At 44.6% G+C, this 14338-nt stretch overlaps 1 long non-coding RNA gene across 1 annotated transcript; it reads left to right on the top strand.

The window, feature by feature from the left end:
* The first annotated feature begins 3392 nt into the window (after positions 1 to 3392).
* On the top strand, positions 3393 to 13035 carry LOC109290081. The gene is made up of 2 exons (XR_002095517.1): positions 3393 to 3426; positions 12975 to 13035. It is a non-coding gene; the product is annotated as an uncharacterized LOC109290081 (long non-coding RNA).
* The last annotated feature ends 1303 nt before the right edge of the window (positions 13036 to 14338 follow it).

Below are 14338 nucleotides of genomic sequence, written 5' to 3'. Positions count from 1 at the left end.
CTTAACTCTGATTCAGAATTGAAGGCCAATTCTTCAAGAGTAACCACAACTTCCAACACAAACCAAACCCATAAAGTAAAAAGAAATGTGATATTGTTATCAGTTCAGATTCAAGACACACCATCACCATCTGCTTGACTTATTAAAGAAGTATGTAAATATGTATTTTGTTGCTAGTTCCCTTTTTCCAGGCAGGCTTTCTGCTCCTGATGGTATGCTTATTCAAGAGAACAAAACAATGTTCTTTTGTGAATAATAAATTGATTTTTGCCTTGGCCTTTTAGCTCATTATTAATCTTTTAAAAGGTGAATGTTCTAGCTGCTTTTTAATCCTCCTCTCTGCAACATTTCTGCATCATTTCATGGCACTGGGGAGAGAAAAGAAGCATCTTTTGAGCTGACAGCAAAACTCACAGCCAAATATCATGAGTCCAGTCAAGGGGCAACTTTTTCAAAAACTCCTAAGTTCGAGGTCACTGACATTTCTGATATAGGGGCAGATTTTCGATGGTAGTCAGGCCTCCAGCATGCTCTTCCCAGCTTCTGTTAGGCATCCAAATGATTTGAATATCCAAGTCCTATTGACTTTCAATAACAGTCAGGGAGTTTGGAACTTGATTGTGGTTAAAAATCCATGCCCTTGACACTTATGAAAATTTTGCCTACTATTTCCTTCCTCGGCCTCCTTGGAATACAGACCTACCCGTCCGAGGGACAAGAGTTTTCACCCACAAATGAAACACTGGGCTGTTCCCCAAGGACTTATGATATAAATATTTATTCTACTCTAACTGCAGTGCCCATATCAGTTATTCACAGATCATGAGACAGGACATCAACAGTCATGAGATCAGCTTCAACACAATGCAGTTAACTAAATGCATATGTTTTGTCTTTTCATTCCTAAGCCTTTAAGATGTATTCAAGTCACATCTTCAGACACCAACAAGAAGAGCTAGAAACTTTTCTTTTTGAAATGCAAACTGGGATGTTTACCTCATCACATGAATCTGTGAGCTGGAGCTTTTGGGAAAATGCTGAAGATCACGAGATGACCAATAAAACCCTAGAAACTATGAAACTATTAAACAAAATTATGACAGTTGTCAACACCGTTATTAATAATAAAGGATACCAAATAGTAGGTGTATTAGGTGTGGAGATCACCGTATCTTGGGAGCACGGCACAAGGTATGTGAAACACTTGAGCCCTAAATTGAGTTCTGAATTGGCGGGTCCAGGAATCAGCTCATAAGTCCCAGTCCAGTATCCAGTCCATGCCATTTTTCTTAAGCAGTTGATTCTACTTTCCAAAGTCCTGAACCTAGACAATAGACAGGTTCCTTCCAGGACATAACACCCACAGAGACATTTTCTGAGCTACACCAGAATGTGCTTTGAAAAGCCACAACTACACAGTACATTTCTCCACCTCCAAAGACAATTAAATATGAGAAGAGAAACTATACTGAAAAAAGGAAACCCCCACAGGAACCACGTTTAACCCTGGTATGGCAAAGTATCAGCTCTAAAACAAAGTCACAGTCAGGTTCAACCTCCCTATCAACCATTTCTACAACCTCCTGCTTTGAATATTTCATTTATTTAAAAAGAAAAAAAAAGGCCACCAGACCTAGAGACAGGAGGAACCTCTTCAACTATACTCCTGTTATAATTTTGTTAGGGGCCACCAATAACCTTGTGCATTGGGGAAGACTGTGATGGCACTGGAGGGAACTTCGTGCACCTTGGAATGGGTCCTGGAAAATGCTACAGTGAGTGATAGCTTTTGCTACCATTCCCGAGCATCCCATATTTTTCCCAGCAGGAGACAGCATGTGCAGTCATTTACAAAGCAATGCGGCTATATTTGCCGCTGGCTTTCAAAGAGCTGAGTAAATCTATCCAGAAAGGAGGAGGGTGCAAAAGGGGTTCTGAAATAACTTGTCTGGTAATTACACCACGCACGACCACGGCGCTTGTTGTTATCACGGATGCTTCATTTTCAGGACGTGGTTTGTTCCCTTTTCGGCTGCTCCAGCGAAGCTCAGGAATTCAGCACCCGGGCCAGACCTCAAGTTACAAGAGGAAAAGGTCATCCTTAGTTATATGGATTTTTTTTTTCATGTTTGCCACTAGCAACTTTAGTGAGGGTATGTACAAGCTTGGAGTAGTTTTGTAAGCCCTTAAGATGTCTGTAGTTCAGGAGCAGCATTCCAGAGTAGCAGAAAGGAGGAAGAGTTAAAAGCTGCTTTCGGACCTCCTTCTCTCTATGCTTACTTGGTCCCACTGCTAGAAAAGGTATTAGCAAGGCCTGTCTGACTTACGTTAGTCAAAAGTGGAGCCTAAGGCCATGTCCACATGAGCACAGGCATTTGTTTCCCCAGGGACAAGAAGCAGTGGCACACCTTATGCTGCTGCTACTTGATCCCGGGAAACGTCCATGCCATGTGCTCTCTGGCATGTAGCAGGTTACCCTGGGAGGTGTAGAGGAGGTTGGGGCCAGCACTGTCCTTGCCCCAGTAGCTTTTTCTGGGGTCCTGGGGGCTGGGGAAGCTTCAGCTACAATGCTTCTGCAGCTGGGAGCCGGGCTGGCAGCTGGAGCATGGCTGGTTTTGGGTGGCGCACACTGCTGCCACATGCACCGGACCACTTTTTTTTTTGCATGGTTTTTTTTTTGGCCCCCCAAGGTGAAAAGAAAACAACCCACGCTGCAAGGTAGCAGTGCAGGGAATGCCTGAATTAGTGGTGTGTTGCAAGGGCCTGTCTGCAGTGCCACATGCATGGCCATGCTCATCTGGGCACAACCCAGGTGTCCATCTGCTTTCTGTGTTATACAATCCTATAGTCCCGTGGGGGTCAGCCTGTTTGCCAGGCGTGCCATAAATTAGTCCCATACTCCCTCCCCACCTCCTTCCCCGGGCTAAGCTGCTGTTTTGCTTTCTGCTCCCACTGTCCTGCCTGTCCCCTCCCTGATCTGCCACGTGCTATACACAGAGGCTGTCTGTGTTGCTTGTGGCATGCATGGCACATGTTGGCCAGCCTTGCCATATGCCGGCATTCTCTTGGGGGTTAGGTTATTCCAGCCTTTATGTGATTATGCCAAGAATTAAGGAGGGAAGGAAATAAGGCTCCCATTCACTCCCAAGCATGACACCAGCCTTGGAGAGGAGAACAGGAAAAAGAAAAGGGCAAACTGATTTCCTCCCTGAAGCAAGCAAAGAGTTGTAGAGGAATGGTGATTCTCAGCCACTTCGGCTGTGCTTTTCTCCAGTAGCAGAGCAGCCATGGGCCAGCCCTTAGGGCAGAATATAAGGCCACAGCCCAGTCCTTCATCAGTTCTCTGTGCTGCCCAGTGAAACATAGGATGATAGAGAATGAGGCTTGGGAGGGACCTCAGGAGGTCACATCTAGTCCAACCCCCTGGTCAAGGCAGGATCAGCCCCAACTACATCATCCCACCCTCTACATCTCAGTGTGGCTTGCGTTGAGTGTGTTCCTTCATGTCAAAAGTGACACGGGCTGGTTCTTTTGTGCTCTTTGTCCCGATTGCTGGTGGTCACAGAAAGGTCATTTTGAATAAAGCAAAAATGCACTGGTTTAACTCAAAGCCTCCCCAGCTTTGCTGCAAGGATGCTGGCATAACACCAGCCGCATGGTACCTGGGCATTTCACCACTGGCAGACGACTATGCGTGGTGCCTTCTACAATTGCACACACCTGCATTTCACGATCTAGTTCGTGGCTTCATCCCTTTAAAGTATAATATGGGGTTTTGTTTTACAGGGAAGAAATGAAGAAGGAACAAGGCATTTCATGGAGTAAGCCTGTACTCCTGTGAATTCTCTGGATGAAAGGGAGGAAGTTAAGTAGTTCTGGCAATCAGGCAGTGAGAACAAGACAAGACTCTTATGTCATACGTGGGGGGACCTGAATTAATGCATTATGCTGTAAATCGCTCAATTTGTTTTTGCTGCAAAGAAAGAGTCTTCTGAAAGTCTATTATTATTTCAAAGAAAAGAAATATATACCACAAGGAAAGGAAGGCAAAGCCTCTGTACTCACCTACACGGGTGACCCAGAAAGGGCAGTACAAGGGGCTGGTCATTTCCCTATTGGTCAAAGGACCTCCATGAGGAACCACTCCCTTTCCTATCGAAGTAGGTGGAGCCTGGACTCAGCTCCTCCCCCAGTATCTCATCCATTACAATTTAGCTAGCACACTAAAGGCAGTGACCTATGCCTAGTCTAGGACTGGAAAAAATTACTACCTGCTCCGATCAGCATGTTGGGAACTAGGACCTAGAAGAGTTCAATGGTGCATGATCCATTCCTGTCCACTTAACAACCAGTCCTTGTTCCCTGGCTTTCAGACATCACTGAGGCTTTTGATCTCCAGTATTATGGTTATTACAACCATCTCTTCCCTTGCTGAGTCCTGAACAGCACGGTCATCGAGCAGCCACACCATCCTATTTTAAGGGACCACGTTCATTCATGAAGGTACCCTGATGCCACCTAAATCACAGCACTGAAAGCACTCTTGGCCCTAATCTACAGAGCAGACAGACATACAGGGCCACATCTTCAGCAGCCATAAATGAACTTACTTCCAGTAAAGGAAAGGGTGGGATGATGTAGTTGGGGCTGGTCCTGCTTTGAGCTGGGAGTTGCACTAGATGTGACTTCCTGAGGTCCCTCACAACCCTCATGCCCTATGATTGTATGGTAAAGTCCTCTCAGCAGAGTAATCCACTGATCCACTGAATGGAACCCATATTCATTATACAGAAAATGACTAATATAAGAGAGAAAGAAAAACTGAATAATTAAGAAGACATAAACTATCTAGGAGCTCTGGTAATATAATATCTTTCTATGAAAGCTTCCTCTGATACAAAGGTGAAAGGAGCAGTCCTGTGGGACTTGGCCAGAGTTACAGATGTTGGCACCAATTGGTTAAGCTGTGAGTGTTATTCAGAGGTGGGTGGCCAGCTAAATTCAACACATGAGTCCTTTGGTAGACACGCTGTTAAAGGAGAATGCAGTAAATACGTGTGCAAAAGGTGTATCTGGGTAGGACTAAGTCAGCCAGAACTAAGGACTGAGTTGTTAACGTCCTCTTCTGATTTAGATTGATTCTAATTGCAAACATAAGTCAGTTGATTGTATTCAGGTTTTATTTATGATCAGTTCTGATTACACAAATTATAACAAATGAGAATTAGGTTGTAAGTAGCCCAGCAATAAGCTCTATGTTGCTAGGTAACAAGCCAACATTATTTCAAACAGTCCAATCAATGAGGGAGCAAGTGAAACAACTGAGCTATTGTTGCCACCATTCCCCATTCTTTAGACTTTGCTCTTAAAAGCTTTTAAAAAAAATTTCCATTAGTGCCCGTCCATTTGTTTGTTTGTTGCTTGAGAGTGGGGAGGTGCTTGGCTGTGTTTCAAATGGGAGTATCATGTTGGGGCTTCTGCATTATGAAAAGGTTTTCGGACCAGTCACCCCGAGCGCCAGGTGGAAGGGAAGCATCTCTGGGTGTCAGAGGCATCTCAGGATGCTGCTGGGGTAATCGGTAGCTTTGGCTCACACATGACTTTTCCAAGCTGAGGGACAGCTTGACATCTCAGGGAGATGGGTGCTTGGAGTGTGGTCTCATGTCACAACATGCAACAAACTCACATGTTAGCTCCCAGAGGACCTTTCTTCCCTTGCCCCAAATCCATCAGCCAGCTCACGGTTTCAGGGTGGGCACAGCTCAGGAAAAAAGTGTTGCCATCTCTGAGATGTACTCATAGGGCCTGTCTACACATGCATTTATGCCGGCTTCAATTTACTGCGCAGTAAGCAGAAATAGGCCAGCACCGATACATGCAGGCATTAAAGTGCATTAACGCAGTGTGTTGACGGTCTCAGGAAAGTTAGTCTAAAGTTAGTCCCAAGTCACTCCACACATACAGTGTTACTGCGCAGTAAGGCATCTACACATGTGTTACTGCGCCGTAACTAATCGGTCATAAATTTGATACCTGCATGATGCAGGTATCAAATTTATGCTCAAGTCGGCAGAAGTCACCACATTTACTGTACAGTACGGGTGTGCACATGTAGAAGCGTGCCCGTACGGCGCAGTAATTTCGGTTACTGCACAGTAAATGTATAGATGTGTGTATAGATGTGCCCATAGAGCTCGGCTTGGCTGGGAGCAGTTTTATTCAGGATAGGAACAAGTCTCATATGTTAGAAGCAAAGGGCACATGTGGGAGGCCAGAGCTGAGGGTGTAACGGCAGAAGTGTAGCAGAGTGCCTGCTTTACCCAGCAGGCTCGAGCTTGAACCTCCACGCTCGCTATGAACAGGGTCTTACAGGTGATCCAGAGCACTGGCAGCCCTTGTGCAGCCCTGCTGTGGTTTGGAGGAGGCAGCTTTTAATCAACCTGAAAATAACCTGAACAGCCCAATGAAGCGTCTTTTCTCTGGAGATATGTCAGGAACGCTTTCAATCTATTATCTTCCCTGGAACAACAGGAGAAATGCCACCGAAATAAGCCCTTTAATTTCTACTCTGTAATTATACCTGTCACCACTTCCGACAAAGCAGTTATAAATAGCCAGTTCCATCTTACTTTCATGGTGTAGGGTTTTTTTGTTGTGGTTTTTTTTTATTATTATTAATTTTTTTAAAAAAACCTTGTACCCCTGTCTCTGAGGGTAATACTGGAATAAGATGCACAAAATAAATGGAGCGTTCAGCACTATATATTTCCCTTGCGTTCCTAAGCGGTGTGGTGCTTGTGATGGCAATGGATTTTGTATAATCTTGTTTGCTCAAGAGGAATTGTCTGCAAGATTTGTGTCACATGATGAGGCTAGAGAGAGTGCGATAAAAGGGCTTATATGTTTTAATGTGTGTTTTGAGTCCCATACCTCTGTGTATATGGTTAAACCTATATTTATTTGGGAAGAACAAGCAAGCTCATGCCAGAGCCTGAAACCTGAAATGCAAATTGCAGTGCTTTTAGTCAGTTCTCATTTTAAAGTCCTCGTGTTAGCTGGGTAGATTTCCTCTCTTTTCCCCAGAAATGCTGGAGATGATGCATTTTAGAGGGAGGAAGCGACTGCAGTAATTTTTAACTTGCCACCATTTGAATATACTGGGCCCAATTCTCCGCTGCCTAATTGCTGTCAGTGGAGCAGTGACAGTTATAGAAGCTGAGGATCTCAAAGCTGATGTGACGATCTCTTTGCATGGGGATGAGAGAGACCTGTGACCCGACTAATCATTCGTGGTGGTTCCTAGATCTCGGTGGAAACGCCAAGGCAGCGCATAGCGTCGTTTGAAGAACCGCTGCACAATGCATTTACAAACCACCTCCAACCTTGCCACTTTCTCTTCCAAGGACAAGATACACTTCTTTGACCTTCTCTTTAATAAGCAGTCTTAAAACAAAGAAGCAAATGCATTTAAAAATAATCTCACAGCATTTCATCACCCCAGGGAAAGAGAACTCCATGTGACAATATGCTAGCTACATCAGCTCGTATACTCGTGGATGCAGCTCAGATGCTGCACTAATGAGGAGGGTACCAGAATATGAGGAGGGTAGGATCGAATAAAATAATTCTAGCGAGAGGGAGCATCTATCTTTTTAATAGCTAGCTTTCTTGCTGATGGACCTATATGGAAGTACTGCCAGCTGAGAAACTAATTTGTAGTTTTCAGGGGATTTACCCCATTCTGATCCATAGTTATGAGCTCTAACATTATTTATGGTAGCAGCACTAGAGGTCCCCAAATAAACTCAAGGTTGTCATTGCACTAGGCACCAAACAGTATATGTGGATGGTGCGTATAAGTTTGACTCCATGTTTTCAGGTTCAACTTTAGAAAAAAAAAGACCTTTTCCCCCTGAATAAAAATGAGTGTTTCTGCAAGACTCAACTCAAAATCAGGCATTACGGCTCAATTATAGCCCAATGCTCACTTATCATAGTATCATAGTGCTTAGGGTTGGAAGGGACCTAAATAGATCATCAGATCCGACCCCCTGCCCCAGGCAGGAACGAGTGCTGGGGTCATAACACCCCAGCCAAATATCTATCCGGCCTCCTCTTGAAGATACCCAAGGTCAGAGAGAGCACCACCTCCCTCAAGTCAAGTATGATTTCCATGTTTCTCGCAGATGGGAAAAGTGTTGATTTCTAATAGGAACAGTACAGGAATAAGAGATGTTCCCCATCCTGGTGGTTCAAGCACCCACTTTGAACGCCCTCAAGAGACATTTGGATGTCTATCTTGCCAGGATCCTGTGACCCCAGCTGACTTCCTGCCCCTGGGTCATGTTTATGAAGTCTATGAAATCCTGTGCTTGTTTAAGCATCTGGGAAAGACTCAGACACGTGCCACGGTCCCATAGCAGGTTAACGGTAAAGCCGGGACTATAATCCCCCTGCTCAATATTTCATTTGAAGAATGGTGCCTGGTTCATGAGACATCATCGGCCTCTTGAGAGCAGACGTGTGGTCTTGTGAATCGATCGCCTCTTCCTGCAATTCTGGTGCCAGGTCAGGTTTGCAGATGGGCTGCATTTACATGTCCTTTCTGTATGGCATAAAGCCCTTTGGTACGAGTTTGAAAGTCAGTGCACAGCCAGTGACTTCACTTGGGGCCCAAATAAGAAACTCCCCCCCACCTATAAGTCTTAGCCCAGCCAAGTCATACCAGCCCACACAAAAAAATAAGCTGAAATCGAAACTTCTCGGCATTGTTCCTGTATTGCATTATTCTCAGAAAGCCAGTAAAGAAAGAGTGCTTGAAGTTTGATTCTGCTGAACTGTTGAGCATCCACAGGCTTATTAGAAGAATCGAGGTAGCATTTGTTGCACTATATATAGTCCGGGACAGAGAAAACCAGGGCCATTGTACAGAGACTCAGATAGGCCTCTTAGCGAGATCTATAAGTGAAACTCCTCAGGCCCAAATTGCATCTGCAATGTAATGAATCGTGAATGATGCCATCCCAGGTGCCATGGAAAAAAGCAAGGCCGGTAGGATTTTTTGCAGTCCTTTATTTTGAAGCACGTGGGTAGCAGCGTTTGATCATTATGAACAGCCCCGGTGACTGTGTTTGCAATTGGCCCAAGCAAAAATCTGTGCCTCACAATTTTTATTTTTGCACAGCCCAAAGCAGATTTTATTGCCGCGGTCTAAAGTGATAAACGTGCCTTAATTAGCTAGGCCCAACGTTCAGATCAGGCTCGCTGCTCGAGGAAGTTGCTGGCTTATATACATTTGAGTGGGACAATTCAAATCGATGACCGGTAACCCTGAAAGAAAATGTCAGCGCAATGCAAAATGATTTTTAATCGCTGCTCCCAGCTCATTAACGGGAAAGCCCAACATCAATGCTTTTGTTTTAAAGGTGCCTTGCTGCAAAATAAAAATGAACCAGAATGAACCTCCCGTGGGCCAGATTTTCAACAGCTCAGCTCCAAATAGTCCAGATTCGCAAGGGCTCAGGGGCTCCTTGGAGAGGCAGGAGCAATATGAAGGCAAGGGAGAGGCAGGGCTTTCTCAGTGCCTCTGCAAGGTTGTGCACCACACACCTCACCTGGCATTCGGGGGAATGCACGAGAACCCGTTTTCCCTGTCTTCTCACCCAAAAATGTCACTCATGGGCAAAGACCAGCCTAAAAACAGCAAAGAGAGTCATGGAGAGGATATTTAGACTGCAAGCTTTCTGTGGCCAGCAGTGCACCGCCTCTTTGTTCCCTGCAGTGCAAAGCTTCTCAGGATACTAGTCTCTGACAATGCTTTTTGGTGCTCGTGCAATAAAACGATGCTGCTGCTGCTGCTGCTGCTGATGCATTTCACACCCAACTCATTTTCAGAAGAAAACTTCTGTGCATGGGGAACAGATCTTTTTTTACCAACATTTTCTTAAGGAATAGCTGTACTAAGTAACCTTCATTCCTCCTGTCTCCTACTGAGTAGATTCAATCATCCGTGCACCATTCGATCCAATACATCAGACCGTGGCCCCCACACACCGTTCCCATCTTTGACAGGATCTTTATATTACTGCATTTTCCAAATGGGTGCAATGGAGCTGGCACTGGGACCCTCCAATCACTTCCTCTGGTGAGTGGGATATCATAATTTGTGACTTTTTCTACTATCATTTTTCCCTTAGCAAACATTACAGGGACATTAGAGGAATCTTTCTTAGCACATTTCAAAGCCATCAGAAGCGTTCGTGGCTTGCTAAGCTCAAGAAGCCTTTATGGATTTATACGGTTGAGGAGACATAAGTCAGAAGACATAGATCGAGTCAACCGTTAACCAGTTTTCCCCCCACGAGGGTTAATTGATACAAATGGGCTGAAAGGCAAATGAGTCCAATAGCACAGCTTCCAAAAAGCTGTGTGTGAAGGACGTGGAAAAAGAATCCAATCCCCGAATACAGCAACCTGTGCTGGCAAAAATATATATATCTAGCAAATCACCCGCAGGATAAATGTATAAAACTCAGGCGTGGGAAAGGTATGCACAGACCCAGCATGAAAAACGAACACAGGATGACCCTTATATAGGGCAGTCAATCACATTCAAGCATTTAAAATTGCTCTTCAAGACTAGATTCACAAACCTGTTTTTTACTATTATTATTTGATGAGCAATCGTACAGAAGAGATTTTAATGCAAAACGGTCTGCTTTTTTTCCTGTCTTTCTTTTTTTACAGTTTGTAGCTTGAACAGCAAACAAAGCATGTTTGATGGGTGCTACAAAACTTTGTAGTGTAGGTCGGGCCTCAACTTGCTCCAGTGCTGATGTTTAAGTCTAAGTCCCTTCGTTTTCTTCTCTTTGAAGTTTCAGTGCCATTTAACTCATGTTTTGGAAGGGCATAAGTCACCTCAATACAACCTTAACTCTGTGGTAATGACGTTTTCCCTGCCTGTGACTCTCTACAAAATCGGTGCTAAGCAAGTTACCCCAAACAGCTTCCAAATACTTCGTGTTTTTTCATTTGCCAGCTCCTCACCCTAATACACCAGAGAGCACTAAGTTTATATTCCTCCCAGTATCTGCAGAATAAGTGAGCTGGGAGACTTCTCCAGCCCTAAATGGAGAAAAGATTAACTATAATTAGATAGGGGACATAACTGCCTTTTATAGCATTGCTGAGACTGCTACATTCATCTTCTTAAAGTTAATATTAAAAGGTGGCTTAATCTCTGTCTCCCTTAGGTCTTCATATGGCCCTCCTACCATAGTGTCTGAAGGCCTCAAAGCCATCCATGAGTTTATCTGCACAAAACCTTTGTCATATAAGGAAGGGAAATTATGCCTGATGGCACAGATGGGAAACTGAGGTCCAGAGACCAATCTGGGGCACAGCAGGGGTTTGGGTTCAGCTCTTTTGAACCCCAGACTTATACCCGACCCACAGCATTGGCCTCCTATTCTAGGAACTTGATATTAGATCTTTTTACCTAGCAGATACTCATCTAGCAAGGCCTAAACTGGAAGCTAGACACAGGAAAATTGAACATCAGGAGATGACAAGGGGAAGGTAGGGCAGGGTGGCACCTTAGAGAGTCACTGGTTCAGAAAGGCAGCCACCTGAGTCCTCAAATGCTATCTTCTGCCTGACTTCAGACTAGCAAGGCTAACCACCACCTCTGTGAACAATAAGAGGAATTAGCCATTAACCAAGTGCAGCAAACTCTTCAGGCAAAACTCCTGGTCCTACGGAAAGCAAAACACGAACTGATTTGAACAGGGACAGGCTTCACCCATCGCCTCTTGAATCAAACTTATTTCAACTGCAGGTAATTTGGCTCCACGCATGGACCATGGAGGTCTCTATGATCCTGCAAGTCAGACGGGACGATCACAGTGGTTCCTCCCAGCCCTAAAATATACAAATTATTCATTGAAAAGACTGTGACATCAAGTGATAGGCCAGCGATAGCCAAGAGGGGTTTTCAAAGACGATCTTCTTCTCATTAAAAAATCCTTATCAATAAAGAAAGAGGAAAGGGAAAGAGATTGAATTGTTAAAACAGGAAGAAATTGTTCCCAAATAAAATTAGTTTCTGCAGTTTCCAGGGGGGACAAGCTGCTCTTCATGTCTTCTTTAATAGTCAATTGGCATAATTAAAATTTTAGCTTTTCAAATGTTACCCAATGGGCTGTGTCCTTGAGCCTTGTCAGAGCACTGAAGCAGACGCAACTCCCATTGATTTTGGGGGTAATTTAGTCTGGATAAGAACTGCTGTGTTCAACCCCGCATATTTAAAGGTCTGAAATTAGAGGAAGGAAAATCTGGGAAGAATTGATGAGCTCAAACTCACTAATAAGGAATCTCAAAGATTTTTAGCAAATAAAACCTTCAGTATTTTGTGAATGACAAAAACTTGCGTCACCAAAAGGCCTCCTGAGATGTCCTGGAAATACATTTATTTATCACCTTACCGCTCAGCCTTCTCTCCACAGTTGCGTTTGGAAAGTATGGGTTTTTGCAGCTTACCGTCACCTATCTGTACTTATGTATCAAACAGGTTTTACTAGTGGGTATTTTTGCCTTGGCAAAGGCAGCTAAGCAGAATTTTTTTATCACAGAAATATCCTCTCTAAGAATTAATAACTGATGAAAAAGAAGGGATAGGGGCAGGTGTGTGTATGTGTATATGTGTGCGCACGTACATGTATGTGTATGTGTGTGTATGTCTGTAGGTGTAAATAATATGCGTTGTGTGTGTGTATACACATACATATACACATTATTTATACTTAACACACATACACACACATACATATATGTACACCTACTTGTATATCCAATTCTATGATTCTGTGTGTGTGTATACATACATGCACACATAGAATGTGTGTCTGTGGGTGTAAATGCACACACACACACTTAGAATCATCCTAGCAAAGGGACCTTTGAAGGGACCTCCAGAGCGCCAAGCAGGACCCGCCCCAACCACATCATCGCAGACAAGGCTTTGTCTAGCCGGGTCTTCAAAACCTCCAAGGAAGAAGACTCCACCACCTCTCTGGGTAACCTGTCCCAGTGCTTCACCACCCTCCTCTTGAGGGAGCTTTTCCTAATATCCAACCTCAACTTCCCTTGCTGCAGCTTGAGCCCATTGCTCCTTCTGTCATCTGTCCCCACTGAGACCAGTCCAGCTCCATCCTCTTTGCAGCCCCCCTGCAGGGAGGTGAAGGCTGCTATTCAATCCCCCTCGGTCTTCTCTTCTGCAGCCTAAATCAGCCCACTTCCCTCAGCCTCTCCTTGCAAGTCATGTCCCCCAGCCCCACAACCAATTTCATTGCTCTCCGCTGGACTCTTTCCAGCTCGTCCACATCCTTTATATAGTGGGGGGCTGAAAACTGGACGCAGGACTCCAGGTGTGGCCTCACCAGTGTTGAATAGAGGGGAAAGATCATTTCCCTTGATCTTGTAGCAACGCTCCTACCAATGCAGCCCAGGATGCTGTCAGCCTGCTTGGCACCAAGGGCACACTGCTGCAGCATATTCAGCTTCTTGTCTGCTGTGATCCCCAGGTTCTTGTCTGCAGAGCTGCTGCCCAGCCAGTCACCCCCAGCCTGCACCGGTGCAGGGGATTGCTCCCTCCTAAGTGCAGGACTTTGCAATTGTCCTTGTTGAATCTCATGAGATTTCCTTTGGCCCAGTCCTCCAATTTGTCTAGATCACGCTGTATCCTAGCCCTACCCTCCAGTGTATCTGCTACACCCTGCAGCTTCGTGTCATCCGCGAACTTACTGAGGATGCAATCCATCCCACTTTCCAGATCCTTAATGAACATACTTACATATTGAATATATATTGAATACATTGAATATACTCACAAAGATAGATAGATAGATAGATAGATAGATAGATAGATAGATAGAAAAGATTCCAAGTAGAAGTGTTCCTAAATTGTCCATGAAACTGTATGGAGTTTGGTTTGTGCGTAGAAAATCTTCTTTGCTTGGCACCATTTACATTTGTCTTGCAAGACAGTATACCCAAACCTACACCAACCTGGGCTGGGAAGTAACCAAGCTTGTTCACCCGCTTTACCTCTTTTCTACATAACACAAATCTATCACAGCTGCCCTCTCCTTGCCTCCCAAAAATCCTCAGATTTTTCCAGGCCACGAATATCCTGTGCATTGAAACCATCTGAAGTCTCACCGTCTAGTAGATGGCAGGAAACTTACCCTGTCATGTTGTACAGACCATTCGCCGGCTCCATGCTAAGATTCAGCCCTCTTGCGGGAAAAAATGTGTCAGGGAGAGAGCTGGTAACAAGAAA

Source organism: Gavialis gangeticus, unplaced genomic scaffold, assembly GCF_001723915.1.
Source record: "Gavialis gangeticus isolate Ggan-Ray unplaced genomic scaffold, GavGan_comp1, whole genome shotgun sequence".
NCBI classification, from domain to species: Eukaryota; Metazoa; Chordata; order Crocodylia; family Gavialidae; genus Gavialis; species Gavialis gangeticus.
Note: the sequence above shows the minus strand (reverse complement) of the source record. Positions and strands in the feature narration are given on the sequence as shown.